At 36.0% G+C, this 27,909-nt stretch overlaps 1 non-coding gene across 1 annotated transcript; it reads left to right on the forward strand.

Moving 5' to 3' along the window:
• The first annotated feature begins 15,806 nt into the window (after positions 1-15,806).
• Positions 15,807-15,912, forward strand: LOC124887540. The gene has a single exon (XR_007045309.1). It is a non-coding gene; the product is annotated as a small nucleolar RNA R71 (small nucleolar RNA).
• Positions 15,913-27,909: the final 11,997 nt, after the last annotated feature.

Raw genomic sequence — 27,909 nt, forward strand, 5'->3', positions numbered from 1 at the left:
GGAGCGGCAACACTTAAGATGGGTAATTCGCTTCCTTCTACAACATTGCTTGGCAGCAGATCGGTGTGGGAGTCCTGGGTAGAATCTTAGACAATTTGGTGAAAATAGGATACAAAAAACTAATCAATGAAGAAGCTAATCTTAACAGATACCAAAAATTACAAATAACAGATATTACTTTAAAAGATACATAGAAACAAAACTTATACATATGTCTGAAATTCTCAATTAATCAGCATAATCAAACACTTCATTGAAAGAGATACATAATGATACAACAATCTACTCTATGAGATACATACTATAATAAAGAGACACATATTATTATAAAGAGATACATATATGAAGAATCTATACAATATCATACTAAGGCAATTGTTACTCTATGAGATACATTTTAACAAAAAGAGATACAAGAATTTGAATCAGCACATACATCTATAACAATTTATGAGATACATAATTCAATTACTATGAGACCACAAAGAATGTCATAAGAGATAAACTGAAATAACCTCCTGAGATTTATCACTTTGGCTTGTGGTCGTCGGTTCTAGGTTGACATTGATCTGGATGCCCTTTGAACTCTCAGTTTTAACATGATGTTTAGATACACCATGTCCATCATAAGGCTGATCTCCAATTAGGCTCTCTTTTACTTGTTCATCTTAAATTTAGTACATAGAGATTTTATTATGATATACGCAAAACGTTTCTTATATTTCAGAAATTATTTAAATAAGGTTAATTTTTCTACTTTAAATACAATAATTTTGGTGAACTAACATTTGGTCCTAAGTAATTATATATTTTCAAAAAATAGCACGACTTACAACTGAGTCATTAACTTACATTGAAGTGTTAACGTTATAATAGTATGACTCAACTTCTCTAAGCGTACTTAATGCTACGAAATACAATGCACTAACTGAAAGTCACTATTGTAACACTATAACTATTAATGATATATCAGAAGCATCATAATGTACAATCAAATTATAGAAAACACAATAAGATTATTAATCATGTCACTCACTTAAATATGACAGTAAGTACCTTTTCTGACACAGGTTCGTGAATGATAACTATTTGTGATTGAAAAACGTTAATATGGTCATATTATCATGCTGAACTTGATGTACCAGGGATACCGACCTAGTATCTGATTTAGTAGTTCATTCAGAATCACCTCATCCATCTATATAGTTGACACAACCCGACCCTAGGCCTTATCATAAAGGGCATCCCAAGTCCAACAAAAATTGGGGATCGCCCCCTTTTGCCCAACCCAACCATCTATATCCAGCCTTAGATGGGTTGAATTTCAAATATATAACAAAATAACATTATTGTTTGCATTAAGACTCTATGATAGGGTCACAATCATGACTGACACAACCGAGTCCAACCATACCCCACCAACCGAACAACCATACCAAACCAAACCATAGACCATAAACCAAAGAAAATACCAAAACATGATATGAAAATCAATCCCAAAATGTAAATGGTAGAACAGCGGGATATTTTGTCTGATGATGCCAACCTTAATATCAATACCAATGCTAAGGCTGACACCTCTATCGATGCCGCCCATACTAACCTTAGAAGTACCATAAAGCCTGTATCCAAAAGAGTAAATAAATCTTGTTGGGACATGCCCCCAACCATGGCTAAAACCAATATCCAGAATAAAAGAAAAGGGTATAAAGAAAATCCACAACATTAAATAATGCCTTTCAAAAGGATAAAAGATCACCACATCAGTCCAAATGTTGATACCGAATCTGCGTGCTAAATAAGAGGAGTAAAAAGGTCAGTTGCTGCATAGCATGGTTATACAGCCGCTAGTAGACGGGGTTAGCGAATGACTCTAGCATGAATCATGAGATAAGGATAAAATAATGCCAATCATAAGACCAAGTAAAACCATCCATAATGCATACAACCATACATATATATATAGGTGTTAGAAAAAGAGACTGGGTATAGCATGCACTTAAAACCTTTACCTGGGATGTGTAGCTTTTTCATCCTAACTACCTGAGGGCAATATGGGTTCAGCTCCCCTGCTGAAAGGGCCTTGGTGCATGTAGTCACACGACCAGGGAATATCCCATGTGATGACTAGTACATGCCTCTAATATAAAATGTGACACTCGCACGTGGTCATCAAGACCCCTCATATTGGCAAATATGAGTTTCCAATTTTGACCCCTGGGACCGCCACCTTCCACAGATTAGCTAGATACCCTACCATTAACGCCCAATTAAAAACATGTCCAAACAATCCATTTACCATTTATTAACCAAGGCCAATATTTTTGGTATCATCATACTACCCCTTACTTGCAGTAATATCCATAGCCAAACTATTTATGTTAAGGGGATATTTGGTTCCCTTTCCATATACCATATTAAATCCACTTGGGATACTTCCATGTTCTCCACAAGCAAAACTATTTAGCCTAAAGCCTTTTCAAACAATTTAAACCATGCATAAATCCTGTATCCAGTTTAAAACATGCAAGAGTTCCATTAAAAGAAGTCAATGCAATGAACATATCTTCAAAAACATTTCATCAAACACATTGTGGGTGTATAACTAAAACCAATTCCAAAGACCATTAAACCATTACTGTGCAATTCAATTGGCCAAAACCACTGCTAATGCATATAAAATCATAATTAAAATCATAGAAAATCATAACCAAGCATTCAATATCAAAACCCCCAATAATAGTTGAAAAAACATAATCATAAAATAGTAAAACCATGAAATTAATAATATAAACCATGCCTTTAGTTACAAATACAATGAGGGTAGAGAATCATGCATTATACCAAAGAATTGATGGAAGGAAATCACCAAAGCAAGCCCCTAGTTGAAATACTAGCTTCCTTGCCCCAAAAGCTCTTGAGAGAATTATGAGATGTTTTGAAATAGTTTCTAAGTGTTAATAAATAGAATAATAGGGTAAATAACCTCCTAAGTGTATTAAAAGTCATAGGTCCTAATTATGGTAAGTAGGGAAATGTCCAGAATAACCTCACTTAAGTCCCTTAAAACTAGTCACAAGGATACTATTGAACCATACGAGTCATACCTACCTATACGATCGGTATCCACCACTCGTATCCAAGCCGTAACCCTTGGATCAAACACTGTCTATTATACGCTCCAACTAAGTCATAACCATAGTATACGATCCATACCCATAACCCATATCCGTGGCATAATTAAATACTAGGAGGATCAAACATTGTCTGCTGTATGAGTCCTTAATATGACTCGTACCCCTAAGTAGTAATTATTCCAATGATCAAAACCATCCCACCAACTAACACTGGCCAGTATACGATAGGACTATACCACTCGTACCCCAGAATACGGCTCATACCCCTGAGTCTTATTGGATCCAGAGAACGGATTTCTAGGAAATTTTCTAAGGGTCAAAACCCAGGATGTTTCAGTACCCCGTACTAAGAACATTCCTCCTCAAATGAAGAACAAGGTAGGGGTAACCACACACAGATTAATTTGAATTATCAAACATCCCTTTAACAATGTTTGAAAATCAAAAGGCAAAGATATTAATCTTTCTCTTAAAAAATCAGAAAATAAAGGTGTGTTCAAGACACATATCTTTCGCACGAATACCAAGAGCAAAAAACAAATGCGGATACTTGGACTTTATTTTCTTTTCCATTTCCTAAGTAGTTTCTTCCATATTATAATTCCGCTATCGAACCTTAACCGAAGCCATATATTTGGTCCGCAACCGATGAACTTGCCTATCTAATATCTTAACTGGGATCTCTTCATAAGACATAGAACCAAAAGAACCAATCCTTCCAATGGAACAGCAGAAGAAGGATCACCAAGACACTTCCTCAACATAGAAACATGAAAGACCAGATAAACCAAACTTAAGCTAGATGGAAACTCCAACTCATAAGCAACATTGCAAATACTCCGCAAAATCTAGTAAGGACCAATGAATTGAGGATTGAGCTTCTCTTTTGGTAAACCACACCACTCCCTTCATGGGAGACACCTTGAGGAATACCCTATCCCCAACCTCAAACTCTAAGTATCTATGCCTAACATCCGCATAGGACTTTTGGCGACTTTGGGCAACTTTAAGCCTATCCCAAATCACCTTGACCATTTCCATTGCGTGATAAACCAAATCAGGACCAAACATATCCGCCTGACAAAGCTTAAACTACCCAATAGGAGATCTACACCTCCTACTATATAAATCCTCGAAAGAAGCCATACTAATACTCGAATGATACTTATTGTTGTAAGAAAACTCCACCAAAGTTATATGATCAACCCAATTGCCACCATAGTCAATCACACAGGCTTCAAGTATATCTTCTAATGTATGAATAGTTCTCTCTGCTTGCCCATCAGACTATGGATGAAAAGTAGTACTTAGACTAACCTTAGCCCCCAACCCTTTCTAGAAAGACCGCTTGAAATGAGACGTAAACTACATACCATGATCAGAAATAATCAAAACAGGTACCCCATGCAGCTTCACAAACTCCTAAAGATACAACTTCGTATAATCCTACGTTGAAAAGGTAGTCCACATTGGAAAGAAATGCACAGACTTGGTCATCCTATCAACGATGACCCAAATAGAATCATACAGATTCCAAGACCTAGGAAAACCAGTAATGAAGTCCATATAGATCACTTTCCACTTCTATTCAAGAAAATTAATTTCTTGATACAACCCTTATGGCCTTATGTGCTTAACCTTAACCTATTGACACACTAGGCACTTGGCCACAAAATTAGCCACATCCCTCTTTATGTCATTCCACCATAGATCTTCTTGAGATAATGATACATCTTAGTTGAGCCAGGATGCAACATAGTGTGACTTATGTGCCATACCCAAAACCCCTTTGCTGCAGCCCGTTGACATCAGGAACACACAATATTCCTTGGCACCATAAGTACCATCACCACTAATCTCAAAAACTACTACATTTTGCCGACCAACATCACCCTTGATTTTCAACAAGATAGGATCTAGCACTTGTTTCTCCTTAATCTTCGCACCAAGATATAATCGAACCACTTCTTGTACTGTTACACCACCATCCTTAGAGTCCAAGAGAAAAACTCCAAGAATAGCCAAGCGATGAATATCCTTCACTAATTTCCACCTTTCCTCCTCTACATGAGCCAAACTCCCTATGGATAACCTGCTAAGAGCATCAGCAACCATATTAGCCTTACCCTGGTGTTAGTGAAGACTCATATCATAATCCTTGAAAAGCTCAACCCACCTCCTCTGCCTGAGATTAAACTCTTTTTGATTAAACGTATACTGAAGACTCTTTAGGGTAGAAAAGATATCCATATGAACACAATACAAACAATGCCGCCATAATTTTAAAGCAAACATAACCGCCGACAACTCCAAATCATGAGTAGGAAAATTTCTCTCATATACCTTCAACTGCCTAGGAGCATAGGCAATCACCTTCCCATGCTGTATCAAAACATAACCAAGCCCTATCCAAGAGGCATCACAATAAACCACAAACCCATAATTTCCTTTTGGAAAGGTCAGGATTGGAGCCGAAGTTAAATTATCCTTCAACTTCTCAAAACTTCCTTCACAAGCATCCGACCAAGAAAAATTAACCTTCGTATGAGTCAACTTAGTCAAGTAGCTATCGGAGAAAAGCTTTTCACAACCCGCTTATAATACCTGACTAAATCAAAGAAGCTCAAGATATCAAATGGAGTCGTGGTCCTAGGCCACCTTTTCACCACAGCAATCTTCTGTGGATCCACCATGATCCCTTCACTAGAAATAACATAACCCAAAAAAGTCACAGTGTTCAACCAAAACTCACACTTAGAGAACTTGGCATACAACTGTTGCTTCTTTAAGGTCTGCAACACCATATGGAGGTGATTAGCATGATCCACCTCACTCTTTGAATAAACCAAAATGTCATTAATAAATACAATGAAGAAGAGATCCAAATACTGCCTAAACACCCTGTTCATCAAGTCCATAAATGCTGCTGGAGCATTAGTCAACCCAAATGACATCACCAAGAACTCAAAATGCCCAGACCGAGTATGAAAACCCATCTTAGGGATATCTACCTTCTTAATCTTAAACTGATAGTACCCAGACTAAAGATTTATCTTAGATAAGAACTTGGCACCCTGTAATTGATTAAATAGATCATTTATTCGAGGAAGAGAATACTTGTTCTTGATCGTCACCTTGTTCAACTGCCTGTAGTCAATGCACATTTGAAGGAAACCATTCTTCTTGCACATAAATAACACTGGTACACCCTATAGAGAAATACTTAGACAAATAAACCCCTTATCCAGAAGATCTTAAAGTTGCTCCTTGAGTTCCTTCAACTCAGTCGAAGCCATTCTGTATGGAGAAATAAAAATTGGATGAGTGTACAAAAGTAAATCAATACCATACATTATTTTTCTATCCAAAAGAATATCGGAGAGATCATCCAGAAAGACCTCTAGAAGCTCATTAACCACAGGAATTGAAAACAAAGAAGGACCTTCTAAGTTAGAAATCTTTAACCCAGACCAAGTGATAAAGATAACCATTAGAGATTAACCTTTGAGCTCTAAGATAAGAAATAAACCTCCCCCTATGAGCTAAGGAACTACCTTCACATTCTATAACTGGTTCACAAGGGAACATATAAATAACCGTACGGGTCTGATGATCCACAAACGCATAATATAATGCAACCAATCCATACCTAGGATTACATCAAAATCTACCATATCTAACTCAAACATATCCACCAAGGTCTTCTTACCACCAACAGCTACCATACATCCCTTATAGACTCTCTTAGCAATAACTGAGTCACCTACCGGGGTAAAGATAAAAAAAAGATCCGAGATAACTTTTAGATCGAAACCAAAAGACACAGCCACATATGGAGTCACATAAGAGAGAATGGACCCCAAATCAAGGAAACAATATATGTCCCAAGAGAAATGATGTAACATACCAGTAAGAACATTAGGCGATGCCTCAAATTCCTGTTAGGATGCCAAAGCATACAACCTATTCCGACCAACACTAGAACAAGGAATATTAACAGAAATGGATGCCACACCACTAAGTACAGGATCAGAAGATAAAGCCACAAAAATCTTATTAGCCTTCGTCGTAACCTTATTGACCAAATAATCCCTAAGCCGATGGCATACCTGGACATACTTAGAGCACTTATCCCTTCCTTCCACGTAATAACCCTGGTGAGGATGACTACAAAATCGATAAGGAGTACATGAAGAAACTGACTGACCTCTACTCACCTGATATTGGGCAACCTATGCTCGAGAATTGTAACCACCTTGATGATACCTGTTTCTCGACTGTTGTGGTTAATGATCATAAGCAGAAAAGGATCTCAAACTCCCTCACTTATTTTTTATCCATTTGCCACCATCTCTATGACCCTGAGACTAAGCACCTCCCTAATTAAAAAACCTGTTCTGCTTTCCCTGCCTATCCCCAAACTCTGCCTGTTTCTTCTTTCCATTCTCAAACTGATGCACATGAAAAGTCAACCTTTAAAAGCCCATGTTTTTAATCAGTAACGCAGTCTTGCTCTCCAGAATCAAATCTCTATTCAACCCAAAAGTGAACTTCCTCATTCTTGACCTTATATCGGCTACCAAATCAGGAGAATACTTTGATAGTTGATGGAACTTCAAAGAATATTCCTTTATAGACATCCTTCCCTACATAAAGTTCACAAACTCCTCCATCTTTGCCTCCCTCAAATCTTGAGGAAAGAACCGATCTATGAAGGTATTAGAAAAAGGCTCCCACAATACTTCCTCTTCTATATAACCTCTATCCCTATCCCACTCCTCATATCACTGACAAGCAACATCCTTGAGCCGATAAGCTACAAAATTAACCCCTTCTACATTAGTATCCTGCATCACTCAAAAGATATTTTCTATCTTATCCAAGAAGACTTGTGGATCCTTCTTTACCTTCACCCTAATAAAAGTTATAGGACCCATCTTCATAAATTGACCAACCCTTAGAGCCTCAGCAGACAAAGCACCAGTCGCACCCTGCTCAGTTTGAGCAGAAACTAATTAGGCAATAACATGAATAGACTGACAAAATTTTGCGTTTGTTATGTTGCCCTGAGGGACCTGAAGAGAACTATCCAGAATAAGAGGAACTCCAGAACCATCATAAATAGGACCATGAGATCAAAGATGTATTCCAAACACAGGTCGTACCCTTTCAGCATTATCCCCAGCTGGGATAGAAGAATTTTCTCGTGTTCCATATCTAGGAGGCATGATCTAAAATATGAACAAACAAGGACTAGAGGAGATTCTAGGATTGAGAACTCAAGCTTGAAAATAAATACTAAGAAAGTGAAATATTCCTAAATATCTTGCAGCCTCTCTTTTATATGTATGGCGTGCTTTACGCCCCTAAAAGATACTCTACTCGACATGGCTTTGTGAAATTCTTAGTTGACCATGAACCTAAACCTCTAATACCAACTTGATACAACCTAACCCTGTGCCTTGTCGTAATGGGCATCCAAAGTCCAACCACGATCGGGGACCGCCCCCTATTGCCCAAACCAACCACCTATACCTAGCCGTAGATGATCTGAATTTTGAATATTTAACAAAATAGTGTTATTGTTCACATTAAGACTCTAGGATAGGGTCACAACTGTGACAGACCCAACCGTGTCTAACCGTACCCACCAGCCGTCCAATCATACCAAACTAAACTATAGACCATAAACTAAATGGAATATCAAAGCGTAATGTAAAAATCAATCCCAGAATATAATATGATGGAACAGTGAGAAATTTGTCTGATGATGCTAGCCTCAATATCAATACCAATGCTAAGGCTGACACCACTACCGATCCCGCCCATACCAACCCCTAGAAGTACCACAAAGGCACAATCCAAAATAGTAAACAAATTCAGTTAGGATATGCCCCCAACCATGTCTAAAACCAATATCTAGAATAAAAGAAAAGGGTCTAAAGAAAATTGATAACATGAAATAATACCTTCCGAAAGGATAGAGGCTCACCACTTTAGTCCAAATATTGATACCAAAACCGCATGCCAAATGGGGGAAGTAGAATGGTCGATTGCTGCACAGCATGGGTATACAGCCACCAGTAGACGAGGTTAGCGAATGACCACTAGCATGAATCTCAGAATAAGTATAAAATAATGACAGTCATAAAACCAAGTAAAACTATCCATAATGCATACAACCATACATATATTTAGGTGTTCGAAAAGGGGACCAGATATAGCATGCACTTAAAACCTTTACCTGGGATATGTAGCTTTTCTGTCCTAACCACCCACAGGCGATATGGGTTCAGCCCCCTTGCTGAAAGGGCCCTAGTGCATGTAGCCGTACGACCATAGAATATCCCATGGGATGACAAAAACATCCCTCCAATATAAAATATGATATACACACGTGGTCATCAAGACCCCTCATATTGACAAATATGAGTTTCCAATTTTGGTCCCCCTTGACCTTCCACGGCTTAGCTATATACACCGCCATTAATGCCCAATTAAAATCATGTCCAAACAATCTATTTACCATTTATTAACCAAGGCCAATATTTTTGGCATCATCATACTACCTCTTACAAGTAATATCCATAGTCAAACCATTTAGGTTAAGTGGACCTTAGGTGCCCTTTCCATATACCATATTAAATCCACTTGGATTACTTCCATGTTCTCTACAAGTATAACTATTTATCCTTTAACTTTTCAAACCATTTAAACCATGCGAAAATTCTTTATTCATTTTGAAACATGCAAGAGTTTCATTAAAAGAAGTCAATGCAATGAACTTATTTTTATAAGCATTTTATCAAACACCTTAGGGGTATTATATAATCAAAACCAATTCCAAAGACCATTAAACTATTATCATGTAATCCAATTGTCTAAAACCACCATTAAACATATAAAAAAAACTAAAACCATAATCAAGCATTTAATATCAAAATCCTCAATAATAGTTGAAAAACCATAATCATGAAATAGTAAAACCATAAAATTAATCATATAAATTATGCCATTGGTTGCAATTACAATGAGGGGATATAATCATGCCTTGTATAAAATAATTGATGGAAGAAAATCACCAAAGCAAGCCCCTAGTTGAAACCCTTGCTTCCTTGCCCCAAAAGCTCTTGAGAGAATTATGAGATGTTTTGGAATAGTTTATAAGCGTTAATGAATAGAATAATAGGTAAATAACATCCTAATTATATTAGAATTCATGGGTCCTAATTAGGGTAAATAGGAAAATATCCATAATACCCTCATTTAAGTCCTTTAAAACCCGTCATAGGGATACGACTGACTTATACGAGTTGTACCCTCTTATACAAATGGTATCCACCACTCGTATCCAAGCATCAACCCTTGGATCAAATACTTTTCAGTATACAACTCATCCAACCAATTCATAACCATAGACTACGATCTGTACCCATAACCCGTATCCCATGCAGAGTGAAATACCAGTAGGATCAAACACTGTCCACCATACAAGTCCCTGATATAACTCATACCAATCCCCATGACTTGTAACCCTAAGTCATGACCATTCCAGTAACCAAAACCATCCCCCCAACTAACACTAGTCAGCATATAAAAGGACCATACCACTTGTACCCCAGCATACAGCTCATACCCCTGAGTCATATTAGTTCCGGAGAATAGATTTCCAAAAAATTTTCTAAGGATGAAAACCCAGGATGTTTCAATAGTGGTCTTCATGTGGACTCTCCATCCCAAGATCAACCTAAAATTTAAATATATTATCCCATATAGTAAAATATAATTGATACAAATTCAATAAATTGAAAATCAAGTTACCTTCTCCACATGAAAATGCTTCACCTTCAATGATTTCATAGTCTCTATTTATTGATCAACGACTATTGTCTAAAGGTCATTTAATTTTTTATCGACCTGGGAATGTGAAATAGGTGGATCTATAAGTGTATGTGGGTACTGTAATTAAATCAAATGATAACATTAAATTGATACTTACATATGTCTTAATAAATTACTTCATCTTTGAATCAAATAATTCTAAATCTAACTTTAACAATGGTTGATTCAAAGGTCTCATGGTATATTCTTCAACCCTTTTATCTTATCGATATGGTGATGTTCGTTGACCTTGAAACTGATCTACTGAAGTATCCAAATCATAGTAGAAAATGGGATCAATCAGAGATTTAGATGTCCTATCCGACTGATTAACTTTTAAAGCATTTGTATCATATTCTACTTTCTTTGGCACCTTTTTTGGACTGTAATAATTTTCCTTTATCCGAATGGGCAGATGCCATAATCGATACATGATGTATTTTCTTCAGCAAATGCTCGAGAGATTTAGTATTGAAATTTTCAAAATAATTATGATCCATGCTAACTTTCAACTTCATTCGCTTTTTTAAACTGAATAATGTTGATGGTATACTCTCTGTTGCGAGATCAAATCAAGCAAAACTAATAGTGGAAAAGTCTAGTTTATCAAGTTCCTCCACAGTAGGAAGTGGTTCGAATATGAATACTATGCAAAAAAATTTAACACAAAAAGAAAAGAAAAATTAAAACTAATATAATTCATTGCAACGTGTAAAATATATACCATCACTATTGTACCTTGCTAAACATTTCAGCAATAAATTGATTTTATTGTGGCCTGACCGCCACAACCTTTCATTTCAAAATTCATAGTATGAGGTTACCTTGTCGGACAGCAATGGAATTTTTAACTTATGAGCAACTTTTGAACATCCACACATTAAGCACATGAGGCACTCCACATAGCCTATATAACTATTTTTGAACAAAAAACTCTTGTCTAAGTGAGGTCATCTACTTGGAGAAAGAAACTTTACTCCAAGGAATACCTTCGTACTAGTCATCCTCCACCATCTTAATATCTGACTAAGAATTAGGATCCTCTTTTAACTGGAAAAAAAATTGTGGATGAAGTATGAAATGGTCATTTGGAGAACATCTTGTCCGTTTTAAAAATTTTATGAGAAAATATTATACCAACGTTTTCTCATCAACACCATTTGTTGATTGAGGAAAATATTTTGGCATCAGTATTCTTGGAGATGAATTGTGACATAAGAAATCTTATACATTGTCGGTGCATTTCAAATCAGTGATTAAAGGCAAATTCAAAGATAGAAAACCTAAGAATGTTGCCCTAGACGAAGACATACATCTCATCGTGAATGTTTTGCTGGATCTCAAGCATAAGTAAACATTTTATAATTTGTCCAATGTAATTAGACAGTGAAATTTTGAGACAACACCCAAAAATTGCCTCAGCAAACAAGTCGTACTTTTTGTCTGATAATCTCTTTTAATTCATCTTTGAATTTGGCATTACAGTAGCTTCCAAATCTTAAAGGATATATTGGTATCACTTTTATAATATAAATCATATCCTAAAAAATAACACACAAAAATTATTAATTTTGAAAAACATACATACTTTAACTGAACTTAGAAAATACATAATACTACCATGTACTCTTTTAAGAGATACAAACTCTTATAAAAGATACATGTATCTATGTAACAGATACATTTATAAAACCTTGTAAGAGATACATACTATATTTATACAACAAAACATGTATCTCTTACAGTTATTACACATATCTCTCAATACATATTACATTCTCCATATTTCTAACAAGAGATACATATAGTAAAAGTGATAATAGGCAGAGATACAAATTAACAAAATTATTAGATGAATATAAATATGTATCTCGACCTAATTATTTCCTACTAAAAACATGCAATACCTTTGGAAAGGTGTCTCTATTTGTAACTTGGACAACTCTTCTTCTTTTTTCACAAACTATGCCTTCATAACTAGTAGATCCATTTTTCTTAGACTGATTCACTCTTTTTTTTCTTTGCCTTCTTTGCCATTTTATGATTTTATTTCTTCATCACAGCAGAATCATTTCGATATTTAAATCTATTTTTATAAAAAAACATCAAAATCTTTGTCAAATACACTAGGAACAAAATTAATGACATCTTCATTTTGTTTAATGTTGTCTAACTAAGAGATTCCAAGATTAAAAGATGATCCTATATCTAGATCCATTATATTCATTGAAGCGATAAGAGCTAAAAATTTATGTATATTAAGCCTTTATTCAACAATGTTAACGGACAAGACTTAAAAAAATTTAAGATGAATATTTATTTAATTTTTGAATTAAGTTGTTAAAGTTGATAAGATGAGAGTGGGGATGAAATTATGGGAAAATACCTCATTTGAAAATTCTAAAGAAGTTGAGAAAATAATGGCAATAAACTGCACCTTCAAAAATGTCATTAATTGAGGAGGAAATAGTCACTTAACTCCGCTAAGTTGTATCTGGAAAAAAATGAGGCACTTCTATTTTGTATCTGTAACTTCTAATTAAAATAGAGAAATAGAAATTCTTATAATTTATAAAAAAATGAATATTTTTAATATTTTTGATATCTTAAGTTGCATGTTAATGAAATTTTTTCAAAAAAATATGAGGATGGAAAAGCGTGATGGTGTTGTTATGAGACAATTATAGGCAATTGATGTTTCACTTTCCTAACAGTGTTGGACCGAAAATGACCACACACTTCCTCAACCAAATAACTCCCTTCTCCTAATAACCTAAAATAAAATTACTTCTTTTTTCTCTTTACAAATTTTTTATTTTAAAGAAAGAAGGCTTATCATTAATTAGGTGGGATTTTACATGTCATATATACCTAATTTTTGTAGATAATTTATTTCTTTGAAAAATGAAAAATGATAAATGAAGTTTTCACAAGGACATAGTTAACTGGTTGGTATGTGGATCTTCCATGTGGAAGACATGGATAGAATTCATCTTCCATCTCTGGTTCAGTCATGAATTCGTCGTAAGGAGCTTGCCTAGTTCAGTTTACATCTTTGTGATTTGCGAGCTATAGCACAGTGAATAGTTGGATCCCTTAACTTGTATCCACATCATACCAGTGTACCCTCAACTCATAACTTGATCAGAAAGTTGGACACCACATTCTGTCCAATTATAACTCCTTAGCCTAACTCGTACCATCGCCATACAACTAGTACCTTTCAAGTCATACTCTAAGTAGAACATCAAAAGCTTGATAATGGACAACATATGGTTGGGCACTATACTTCTCGTATCATGAACATACGACTCATATGGAGTCTTCTCATATCTTAAAAAAAACTTGGATAGTATGACACTGATAAACATATGACTAGGTTCCTAGACCCGTATCCACACCATACAAGTCATGGTGCGAGTCGTTTGATGATCATAAGGTTCAAAACTCAAGAAATTTGGCAAGGGCCAAAGTTCAGGGTATTTCAGTTTCATAGTCCAGAAGTTGCTTCTTTAATACCAAGTTTTTCTTGAATTTAGTATACCAGGTATCACTTGAAGAGCTTCTAACAATGGAATATTTATCGACAAGTTGCTAAATTTCTCAAGAAACTTCTTGAACTTGGTATTGTCTTATTTCTTCTCAAGCCTTCGTGGGAATGGTAAAGGAATATTGATTTGTCTCAATGGGATAATTAAAGGTTCATTCACTTTTGGCACATCACCGCTGATCATTTTAGGAGTTTTCTCATTTTCCTCCTTTTCTTCAACTACTATCGGTTTCTTAACAATCATTTCATTGGATCTTGGAAGCATCATCACTTGGCTTTTCTAGCCGTTTCCTCTTTGTATTTGTTTATTCATCAGGTGTCTTTTAATTTGGACTTTCATCCATCTCAACTACTTTCTTACCAAGGTTTCATCCATTTCTAGTGGTAATGGCAATGACATGAGCATCATTCTTGGGGTTAACCAATGTTTCACTAGGCAGACCTCCTTTTGTCCTAGCATTGAGTTGAGTGGAGATTTAGCCTATTTTCATTTATAATTTCTTGATGGAGGCTGAATGGTATGTCAATATTTGGCTTAGTTGAGAGAATTCACTTATGATTTCCCTCACCATTTTTCAATCCCTTTGACACGCATTAGAATCCAGGATAAGACATCTTCATTATTGAATTTTTCCAAATCAATTGAGCTTGACTCCTTCTCCTTGGGCTTATAATTAGGGGGTATGTACCGATCATAGTCTCTCATTTTTACTCTCCACTCTCTATCTTTATCATGGTCTCTATCCCTCGAATCTTTATCTCAGTCTCGATCCTTCCAACCTTGGCTCCCAGCTTGCCTTTGATAGGTAGGGAAAGAACCCCCCCCCCCCCCCAAATGATTCGACAAGAACTGAATCTCCTCATTAAGATTCTCTGCTTCTAAATTGTCATAATCCTTATTACTCTTGGAATCAATGGCACAGACTGCCTTAGAAGGACCCCTCATTACAGGTTTGGTAAGAAGGTCAAGTTGGGTCATCACTTTAGCCATATTTTCTTCCCTTTCCTCATCTTTTTCTTTTGCTTTTTGCTAACAAATAATGCCGCAGGGGACCCCGCGGCCACCTCAGTGTCCTTTGTATGTCATCCTCTATTTTATTTTGTCACTTGATCTAATAAAGTTGCAGCAACACCATAAGTTAACTTTACAAGATAAACCCTGGCCGCATTATCAACCACCATTTGGTTCAATTGATCATATGCCTTATAGAAATTTTGAAAAATCATTTTCTCTGAAACTTCATTATTTGGGCATTTCATTAATTTATCATTGAAACATTGCCAAACTACAAACAATGGTTCACCATTAAGTTGGAGGAAGTTGGAAATTTTATCCCATAGTTGCAATATCTGATAAGGAGGAAAGTACCTATCCAAGAATACATTCGTGAGCTCAACCCATGAAGTGACAGATCCCACGGAAAAAGACCAGAACCATAAGACTGCTTCTCCCATCAAAGAGAATGGAAAAAGCTGTAACTAAATTGATTCGTAAGAAATGTGGGATATGTCAAATGGAGTGCACACATCAATTAAATTCTTCAAGTATAGATTTTCATCATCATATGTTTGGCCTCCAAATAACTCTTTCATTAAGTGAAGCATCACACTAGTAATGGGAAATTCTCCATTTCTTTCCATTGGTAGAATAGGAATAGCACTAGCTAGGCCCACATGTCCAAGATGATCCATCTCCACAAGCCCATCAAAAGAGCCATCATTACTACCATGTTGGATCATGGTATCGTGCATGCTATGATCTCCACCTGAGAAAAGATAAAAATAATAAATAATGTAAACTAAAACTCTATGGCTAACCCAAGCTCACTAACAACATCACAATAGTGAAAACAATGTTTTACCCATCGGCAATGGCACTACTATTTTTAGAACACTCAAATTAGGGTGTAAAGATATCGTCGTCAATATATTTACCCAACTTAAATTCTAGGTCAAATTCATGAAGAGTGAAGCCATAGAAATCAAAACCTATGAGTGTTGGTAGTTAACTACATGTTAACTCGTAGTGCAAAATTAAACAACAAATAAAAGTAAATAGAGGGTTTGGTTTGAGTAAATTTGTAACAACAATGTTTGAACAGGAGTATGAGATTGAAATATCAAAGAGTGTAATCAAATGGAGAAAAGCCTTGGGGTTATACAATTCTAAGTGAGAGTCATGCATGAGTTGTAAATTATTCATTCAAGTTTAGTCAAGGGTTTTGGGTAGGCTAGATTTAGGGGTATTTATGTTAATCTTTCAATAAAACCACAAGTCTCACAAATGGGTTCTTTCAAACACATCATAAGTGTATCAAATCTACCAATCTACTACCTCAATTGACATCCTTATTTCCAATATATGTTATTAAATGAGCTAACTCAAGTTATTGTTCACAATTGTTCCTCACCCATATACCCTCTTTCAAGGATGATATGGGTTTAGGGGTAATTGGGGTTTGCAACCCTCAAATCTCAATTAAGAATGGAACAAAAGAAAAACCTATCACCAATAACTAATTAATTGGACAAATAATCAACACCCATACATTAATCACCACCCAATCAAGCATAACCCCAAGAGGTAAATTTAGCTACTCATGGAAATAAAAGAAAGAGATATATAAAAATTAGCATTCAATTCATCCATGAAAGGCAAAATTAAAATAATCTCCTAGCTTCAAATTAAATAAAATTGATACTCTCCTTTGGGAATCAGTCACAATTGTTTTGCACTCACAATAGTGTTCTTTACTCACAAAAACAAGAAAACAAATTTGGAATTATGAAGGGTTAAGCCTTTTATATTTTGGGATTAATCCTTCAGAATTTCCATCATTGCCCTTAAAAAATAGCTCGAAATTCGCGATCGCATTCTTCTAATGCATAAGCGATACTGCGATTGCGAGGCATTGGCTCGCGATCGTAGTACTTCTGCCTTCTTGGATCTATCACGATCGCGACCCTCAGAATGCGATAGCAGCATCTAAGGGTCATATCTAGGACCTGTCTTTAGCCTTTGTTCATTTTTTATCGCTTTCCTTCCTTTCTATCTTTGCCTTTACTTTTTTCTCATCAAATTTTCCTGTAAGATCACAAATACTGGAAATTAGTGCATTTCATTAATGAACTAGTCTAGAATATTCAATTTAATCACCATAGCATGGAATAAATGAGATATAAATGAATGAAAAATTTGCCACTCATCAGTTGGTACATAAGGTAAAATCAATTCATCAACTTCAAAAATGCAATTACAAAATCAAGCTGACGAAATCCAATACTTAAACATATAACTTTATAGTGGCCATCCCTATCTTTCATGCAAAAATGGAAAAACGAATGTTACAATTGAACGTCATTAATTAAATTTTATGAAACAAATTGAAGACTTACTTATGTGCATGTTGTTGGTAAAGACCCACAATTATCCATTCCTCAAACATTGACGCTGATATTAGTTAGACTTACGCCTGTGATGTCATAACCTTTGAATGGATAAACTTTACGCACATGTGAAATAGCTTTCCCCTCCCTTTAGAACTAGAGCCAAATATTGTCAAGCATGGAGACTGGTAAATCTTTGACGATTATCTAGTCTGATGTGTCATTGTATTTATCATCAGCTATGGGCTTATCTGGACTAGAAAATGCTTCTAGTATAGCTGTATCACTAATCATAAATTGACTCGGAGTGAACAATGAAGGTGTGTAAACCACCAACGGTAGTGTCGAAATTAGAGTGGCAACTCTTAAGACGAGTAATTCGCCTCCTTCTACAACATTGCTTAGCAGCGGATCAGTATGGGAGTATTGAGTAGAATCATAGACAATTTGGTGAAAATAGGATACAAAAAACTAATCAATGAAGAAGCTAATCTTAACAGATACCAAAAATTACAAATAACAGATATTTCTGTAAAATATACATAGAAATAAAACTTATACATGTGTCTGAAATTCTCAATTAATCGGCATAATCAAACACTTCATTGAAAGAGATACATAATGATACAACAATCTATTCTTTGAGATACATACTATCATAAAGAGACACATATTACCATAAAGAGATACATATATGAAGAATATGTACAATATCATACTAAGGCAATTGTTACTCTATGAGATACATTTTAACAAAAAGAGATACAAGAATTTGAATCAGCATATACATTTACAATAATTTATGAGATATATAATTCAATTACTATGACACCACAAAGCATGTTATAAAAGATAAACTGAAATAACCTCCTAAGTTTTTTCACTGTGGCTTGTGGTCGTCGGTTCTAGGTTGACATTGATCAGGATGCCCTTTGAACTCTTAGTTTTAACATGATGTTTAGATACACCATGTCCATCATAAGGATGGTCTCCAATTAGTCTCTCTTTTACTTGTTCATCCTAAATTTAGTACATAGAGATGTTATTATGATATAAGCAAAACGTTCCTTATATTTCAAAAATTATTTAAATAAGGTTAATTTTTCTACTATAAATACAATAATTTTGGTGAGCTAACATTTGGTCCTAAGTAATTATATATTTTCATAAAACAACACCATTTACATTTGGGTCATTAACTTACATTGAAGTGTTACCGTTACAACAGTATGACTCATCTTCTCTAAGCATACTTAATGCCATGAAATACAATGCACTAACTGAAAGTTACTATTGTAACGCTATAACTATTGATGATATATCAAAAGTATCATAATGTACAATCAAATTATAGAAAACACAATAAGATTATTAATCATGTAACTCCCTTAAATGTGACATTAGGTACCTTTTCCAACTCAGGTTCATGAATGATAATTATTTATGATTGAAAAACTTTAATCTGTTCATATCGGCATGCTGAACTTGATGTACCAGGGATACCGACCTAGTATCTTATTTAGTAGTTCGTTCAGAATCACCTTATCCATTTAAATGGTTGACAAGACCCAACCCTGGGCTTTATCGTTAAGGGAATTCTAAGTCCAACCAAAATTGGGGTCGTCCCCTATTTCCTACCCAACCATCTATATCAAGCCTTAGATGGGCTGAATTTTGAACATATAACAAGATAGTATTATTGTTTGCATTAAGACTGCGGGATAGGGTCACAACCATGACTGACCCAACTTAGTTCAACCGTACCCCACCAACCGACCAACCATACCAAATCAAACCATAGACCATAAACCAAATAGAACACCAAAACATAATATGAAAATCAATTCCAAAATATAATATGGTGGAACAGTGAGAAATTATGTCCGATAATGCCAGCCTCTATATCAATACCAATGCTAAGGTTGATACCTCTACCGATCCTGCCCATACCAACCCCAGAAGTACCACAAAGCCTCTATCCAAAAAAATAAATAAATTTGGTTTTGACATGCTCCCAACCATGGCTAAAACCAATATCCAAAATAAAATAAATGGGTCTAAAGAAAATCCATAATATGAAATGATGCCTTTTGAAAGAATGGAATCTCACAACTTCAGTCCAAATGTTGATACCGAATTTGCATGCTAAATAAGAATAGTATAAAGGCTGGTTCCTGCATAACATGGGTATACAGCCGCCAATAGACGGGGTTAGAGAATGACTTTAGCATGAATCTCAGGATAAGGATAAAATAATATTAATCATAATACCAAGTAAAACCATCCATAATGCATACAACCATACATATTTATGTAAATGTTGGGAAAAGGGACCGGGTATAGCATGCACTTAAAACCTTTACCTGGGTTGTGTAGCTTTTTTGTCCTAACCACCAACGGGCAATATGGGTTCAGCTGCCCTGCTGAAAAGGCCCCAGTGCGTGTAGTCACACGACCAGGGAATAACCCATAGAATGACTAGTACATCCCTCCAATATAAAACATGAAACTCACACGTGGTCATCAAGACCCCTCATATCGGCAAATATGAGTTTCTGGTTTTGGTCCCCTTAGGAACACCACCTTCCACGACTTAGTTACATACCCTGCCATAAATGCCCAATTAAAACCATGTCTAAACAATCTATTTACCATTTATTAATCAAGGTCAATATTGTTGGTATCATCTAATATCCATAGCCAAACCATTTAGGTTAAGGGGACCTTAGGTTCCCTTTCTATATACCAAACTAAATCTGCTTGGGATACTTCTATGTTCTCCACAAGCATAACCATTTATCCTTTAGCCTTTTCAAACCATTTAAACCATGCATAAATCCTTTATCTAGTTTAAAACATACAAGAGTTCCATTAAAAGAAGTCAATACGATGAACCTATCTTTAAAAGCATTTCATCAAACACCTTGGGGCATAATATAACCAAAACCAATTCCAAAGACCATTAAACCATTAACATGCAATCCAATTGTCCAAAACCACAACTAATGCATATAAAAGCATAATTAAAACCATAACCAAGAATTCAATATCAAAACTCCAAATAATACGTGATAAACCATAATCATGAAATAGTAAAACCATGAAATTAATTATACAAATCATGCCATTAGTTTCAATTACAATGAGGAAAGAGAATTATACCTTATACCGAAGAATTAATAGAAGGAAATCACCAAAGCAAGCCCCATAGCAAGCCCCTAGTTGAAACCCTAGCTTTTTTTCCCCAAAAGCTCTTGAGAGAATTATGAGATGTTTTGAAATAGTTTCTCAGTGAACATGAATTAAATAATAGGGTAAATAATCTCCTAAGTGTATTAGAAGTCATGGGTCCTAAATAGTAGGGAATTGTCCAGAATACCCTGACTTAAGTCCCTTAAAACCTGTCACAAGGATACGACTGAACCATACGGATCGTACCCTTCTATACGATCGTTATCCACCACTCGTATCCAAGCCTCAACCCTTGGATCAAACACTCTCTAGTATATGACTCATCCAACTAAGTCGTTACCATAGTATACGATCTGTGCCCATAACCCATATTCCTGGCATAATTAAATACCAGAAGGATCAAACACTGTCCACCATACTAGTCCTGGATATGACTCGTACCAAGCCCTACGAATTATACCTCTAAGTCGTAAACATTCTGTGACCAAAACCATCCCACCAACTAACACTGGTTAGTATACGATAAGACCATACCACTCGTACCCCCAAAATATGGCTCGTACCCCAGAGTTATATTGGGTCCGGAGAATGGATTTCCAGGAAATTTTCTAAGGGTCAAAACCCAGTATGTTTCAGTGACCCCCACTAGGAACATTCATCCCCGAATGACGAACAAGGTAGGGGAAACCATACATAAATTTATTTGCATTATCAAACATCTTTTTTACAAAAGTTTGAAAACAAAGAGGCAAAGATGTTAATCCATCCTTTAACAAGCTAAGAAAATAAAGATGTGTTCAAGACACATCACAAAGAGGCAAAGATGTTAATATATCCTTTAACAAACTCAGAAAATAAAGATGTGTTCAAGACACATACCTTCCACACAAATCCCAAGAGCAGAAAACAAATGTGGATACTTGGACTTCGTGTCCTTTTCCATTTCCCAAGTAGCTTCTTCCACCACATGGTTCCACCATAGAACCTTAACCAAAGCCATATCATTGGTCCGCAACTGATGAACTTGCCTATCTAATATCTCAACTGGGACCTCTTCACAAGACATAAAACCAAAAAAACCAATCCTTCCAATAGAACAATCGAAGAAGGATCACCAAGACACTTCCTCAACATAGAAACATGAAAGACTGGATGAACCAAACTTAAGCTAGATGGCAACTCCAACTCATAAGCAACATTGCCAATTCTCCATAAAATCACACAAGGACCAATGAACTGAGGATTGTGTTTTCCCATTTTGCGAAACCACACCACTTCCTTCATGGTAGATACGTTAAGGAACACTCTATCCCTAACCTCAAACTCTAAGTCTCTATGTCTAACATCCCCATAGGACTTTTGGCGACTTTGGGCAGCTTTAAGCCTATCCTGAATCACCTTGACTTTTTCTATCGCCTGATAAACTAAATCAGGACCAAAAATATCCGCCTCACAAAAATCAATCCATCCCATAGGAGAGCTACACCTCCTACTATACAAAGCCTTGAAAGGAGTCATTCCAATACTCGAATGATAGTTATTGTTGTAAGCAAACTCCACCAAAGGTATATGCTCAACCCAATTGCCACCATAGTTAATCACACAGGCTCAAAGTATATCTTCTAATGTCTGAATAGTTCTCTTTGCCTTTCCATCCGACTGTGGATGAAAAACAGTACTCAATCTAACCTTAGTCCCCAACCCTTTCTAGAACGACCACCAGAAATGAGATATAAACTGCGTACCACGATCAAAAATAATCAAAACAAGTACCCCATACAGCTTCACAATCTCCTGAAGATACAACCTATCATAATCCTCCGCCAAAAAGGTAGTTCGCACTGGCAAGAAATATGCATACTTGGAAATCCTACCAACGATGACCTAAATAAAATCATACTGATTTCGAGATCGAAGAAAACCAATAATCAAGTTTATATTGAAGCTTCCCACTTCCATTTGAGCAAATCAATTTCTTGATATAACTCTCCTGGCCTTATGTGCTCATCCTTAACTCGATGACACACCAAGTACTTAGCCATAAAATCAGCCACATCCCTCTTCATGCCATTCTACTAATAGATCTCCTAAAGATCATGATACATCTTAGTTGAGCCAGGATGACCTACATTGTGTGACTTATGCGCCTTAGCCAAAACCTCTTTTCCACAGCCCATCGACATCAGGAACACACAACCTTTCTTGGTACCAAAAGTACCATCACCACTTATCTCAAATCCTATTACCTTTTGCCCACTAATATTACCCTCGATTTTCATCAAGATAGGATCTAGCACTTGTTTTTTCTTAATATTCGCACCAAAAGATGATCGAACCACTTTTTGCACCATCATACCACCATCTTTAGAGTCTAAGAGACAAACTTCAAAATTAGCCAAGCGGTGAATATCCTTTACTAATTCCCATTTTTTCTCTACTACATAAGCCAAACTCCTCAGGATAACCTGCTAAGAGCATCAACAACCACATTAGCCATACTTGGGTGTTAGTGAAGACTCATATCATAATCCTTGAAAAGCTTAAGCCACCTACTCTGCCTGAGATTAAGATCTTTCTGAGTTAACACGTACTGAAGACTCTTATGATGAGAAAAGATATCCCCATGAACACCATACAAATAATGTCTCCATAATTTCAAAGCAAACATAACCTCCAATAACTCCAAATCATGAGTAGGATAATTCCTCTCATGTACCTTCAACTGCCTGGAAGCATAAGTAATCATCTTCCCATATTGTATCAGGACATAACCTTGCTCTACCCGAAATGATTCACAATAAACTACAAACCCATTACTGCCTTCTGGCAAGGTCAGGATTTGAGCCAAAGTTGACTTATCCTTCAACTTCTCAAAACTCCCTTCACAAGTATCTGATAAAGAAAACTTAACCTTTTTCTGAGTCAACATAGTCTAAAGAGCAACTATTAAAGAAAAGCTTTCCACAACCTGCTTATAATACCCGGATAAACCCAAGAAGCCTAAGATATCATATGGAGTCATGGGCCTAGGCCACCTTTTCACCACAACAACCTTCTGCAGATCCACTATGATCCCTTCACTATAAAGAAAGTCACAGCGTTCAATCAAAACTCACACTTAGAGAACTTGGCATACAACTGTTGCTTGTCTAAGGTCTGCAACACCACAACGAGGTGATTAGCATAATCCACCTTACTCTTTAAATAAACCAAAATGTCATTAATAAATACAATGATGAAGAGAACCAAATACTTCCTGAACACCCTATTCATCAAGTCCATAAATGTTGCTAGGGCATTAGTCAACCCAAATAACATCACCAAGAACTCAAAATGCCGATATCGAGTACGAAAAGCTATCTTAGGGATATACACCTCCCTAATCTTAAGCTGATGGTACCCAGATCAAAGATATATCTTAGAGAAAATTTTGGCACCCTGTAACTAATCAAATCGATCACCTATCTGAGGAAGAGGATACTTGTAACGACCTGATTTTCTGGAATTGAAATGTCACACAGTGCTCATTATCTCGAAGGACCACAAGCCAAACCTCTACTGATATTTGTACCTGAACACTTCATAATATAGATAATAAATGCAGAAACTGGCCATAAGGTTCAAAACATCTAAAACTACTCAAAAATTAAAAACTAAATACTGAAACATCTATTCGAAAAGCATCTAAACTGTCTGAACTGTGGAGTTGATGGGACATGTCCCCAAAAAACTCCATCTACTAAAAATAACTAAATTCGATGCGATAATAAAATAAAGATCATCCTCGACTGAAGAGGACTCACTGCTATGTCTACTGTTGTTGATTGGGACTGAGCTTCTAAGGGTTCTCTGGATCTCATGCCTCTAAACCTATGGTGTCAAATAAAACACCATAGCACAAATGCGTCAGTATAGGAATATACCGAGTATGAAGATGAGGTAAGGCTAAATACAAGAGCTTATGCATGAATAATTACTTAACTGCATAATCATAAGAGTACTGAATGAGAACATATGCATGAATGCACGCACCATAACAAAAATCATCTTGACTCAAAATATTGAAATTGATTAACTAAATCTACTCAAATCAATGATTGAATTTTGAGATTTCTACTCTCGACTAACTGCATCAGAGATCAAACCTCTCTAACGAATAATTCTGAAATCTACTATAAATAATAAGAAATGATTATGTTTGAATCTGACAACAAGAATACTCAACTAAATCTGAGACTAGGATCAAGCCTATCTGACGGATAATCTCTAGATCTGATAACAAGAATACTCAACTAAATTTGAGACTGAGATCAAGCCTATCTGACGGGTGATCTCTAGATCTGATAACAAGAATACTCAACTGAATTTGAGACTGAGATCAAGCCTATCTGATGGGTGATTTCAAGATCTGATAATGAGATTACTCAACTGAATATGAGACTAAGATCAAGCCTATCTAACAGGTGATCTCGGGATCTGATAATGAGATTACTCAACTGAATATAAGACTGAGATCAAGCCTATCTGAAGGGTAATCTCGAGATCTAATAATTAGATTACTTAACTGAATATGAGACTGAGATCAAGCCTATCTGACAGGTGATCTCGGGATTTGATAATGAGATTACTCAACTAAAACTGTAATTATGGGATGTAGTTACTTAACTGACATGCTTCGAATCTCAACTGGTGGGGTCCAACCTGTAACCCCAGCTAGAAGGGTATCAATACCGTGCCACAGATGAAGACCTTTCTGGTTAAGCCTATCTGATGGGTGACCCTTGCATGAAGTCAAGCCTAAGGCATATAATAGTCAAGCCTATCTGATGGGTAACCAGCCTTTCCTAATGGGTGACTCTTGCATCCTGTGCTGGCTACGCAGTTCTGGAGTTCAGCGATTACTCCTAATGACTCTACCTCTCTGAAGGGGAGCGACCATCCCTGCCCTCGCTCGATGCTAGCTCCTACTCCCAACTGAAAGACTCTGAACTAATTCTTAACTGAACACAAACTAAGTTGAATCTGATACTGATCATGTTTCTCGAATGATCTGACTGAGTTAAAGTGAATTTACTTGGCTTCGTATCTGACGGAATACTACTGAATCTCGTTATCTGATTGAAAGACACTGAGTTTTGAATAGAGTACTCAATTACTACAGAGGTCAGAACTAAATACTTGAATACTACTAGATCTGAGCTGGGTACAGAATTGAGGCTAGATTACTAGTGATACTGAGATTACGATGATTACAGAGATTACTAAGATTTCTTAAATTATGTATCTGTCTGAGAATACAGAGTTCTATAACTCACTGAGTTCTAAGAATCATGACTCGACTGGAATTATAATGAAAACTGACATGGGCTCTAGACAGAAGCTAAATTATCGGGTATAAATACCACCAGGACTCGATAACATAAAAGTAAAACATAACCATTCTTGAATAATCAAGACCATGGACAATCATTCACCATCATAATCACTAAGACATCATTTCAAGCATTTAGGAATCCTAAATATGTAATAACATAGGGGGACATGCTATTGAAATCATACTCTATTCAACAAGGTCTTGCATCAAATACTTGGCATGTATTAAAGTCTTAACATGTATCAAAGAGCACATAATTGGGGAATTTCATGCTATCATGCCAAAATTCATTCACTAAGGCTTTTCAACAAATACTTGGCATGCATGGGCTTGCACACAATTGGGGGTTTATAGTCAACATGCTATAATGGCTCTAATTCATTCACATAAGCATTTTATCAAACATATGGGGAGCATGCTTTTCTTATTCAACAATTTTTTTTACTTAATTGACATGAACAAATCACTTAACAAGCAACTTGAAGAGGGTTTATCATAAACATCACATGAATATCACATACTAGGGTCAAAGCTTAAAAACCTTGCAAACAAACATGAATCAAACTCAATAATAGCATGAACATCAATTTCAACCCACATGAATCATGAAAACCCACAAACAAAAGATCTTTTAATTTTAGAAAAGGGTTCTTGAGCTTCTCGGAAGAAAGGGACCCAAGAATCAACATCTACATACCTTAGAGAAACTCTTTCTTGAAAGCCCTTGGACAGATTCTTGATTTCTTGATTTCTCTTGAAGAAGATGGAAGGGTTTTGATTTAGTAGAAACCTTAGCTCTTTTTCTCGAACAACTTTGAGAGAAAACTAGTATTTATATGTTAAAATGAGGCCAAATCCCGTGTTAAGGAGTATATATAGGGGTAGCAAAATGACCTTTTTTGCCTCTGGAATTAAACTGAAAAATCTCAATTTCACATGCTGGCGCGACGCGCCATAATCGCACCAGTTTACTAGAAATTGGACAATTAGAAAACTACTTGATGGCGCGATGTGGTAGAAATCGCATTGCCACCTTGGTTGCAAACTAAAAAGGCACTGCGACACAGTGGAATCGTGTTGGTGCACTGGAAATTGACAATACTGAAATTAATCCTTGGCGCGATGCGACATAATCGAGGAGGCCCACTAGATTTTGATGATTGCTATTTTGGCTGGCTCTGCAATGCGCTAGAGTGCCAGGTGGCACACTATCTCACTAAAATAGCTCTAACTTTATGCCCGAGTGTCGGATTTGAGCGAATTTCATATCGATGGAAAGCTTATTCAATTTTCTACATAAAAAAAAGTTGATATTAGGGAAATTCTACATGGTTTAAAATACTTCTCACTTGGGAAGATACTTCTCAACCTTTTAGGGTCGGATTAAC

The sequence above is a fragment of the Capsicum annuum genome, chromosome 9 (genome assembly GCF_002878395.1).
Source record: "Capsicum annuum cultivar UCD-10X-F1 chromosome 9, UCD10Xv1.1, whole genome shotgun sequence".
Classification (NCBI taxonomy): Eukaryota; Viridiplantae; Streptophyta; class Magnoliopsida; order Solanales; family Solanaceae; genus Capsicum; species Capsicum annuum.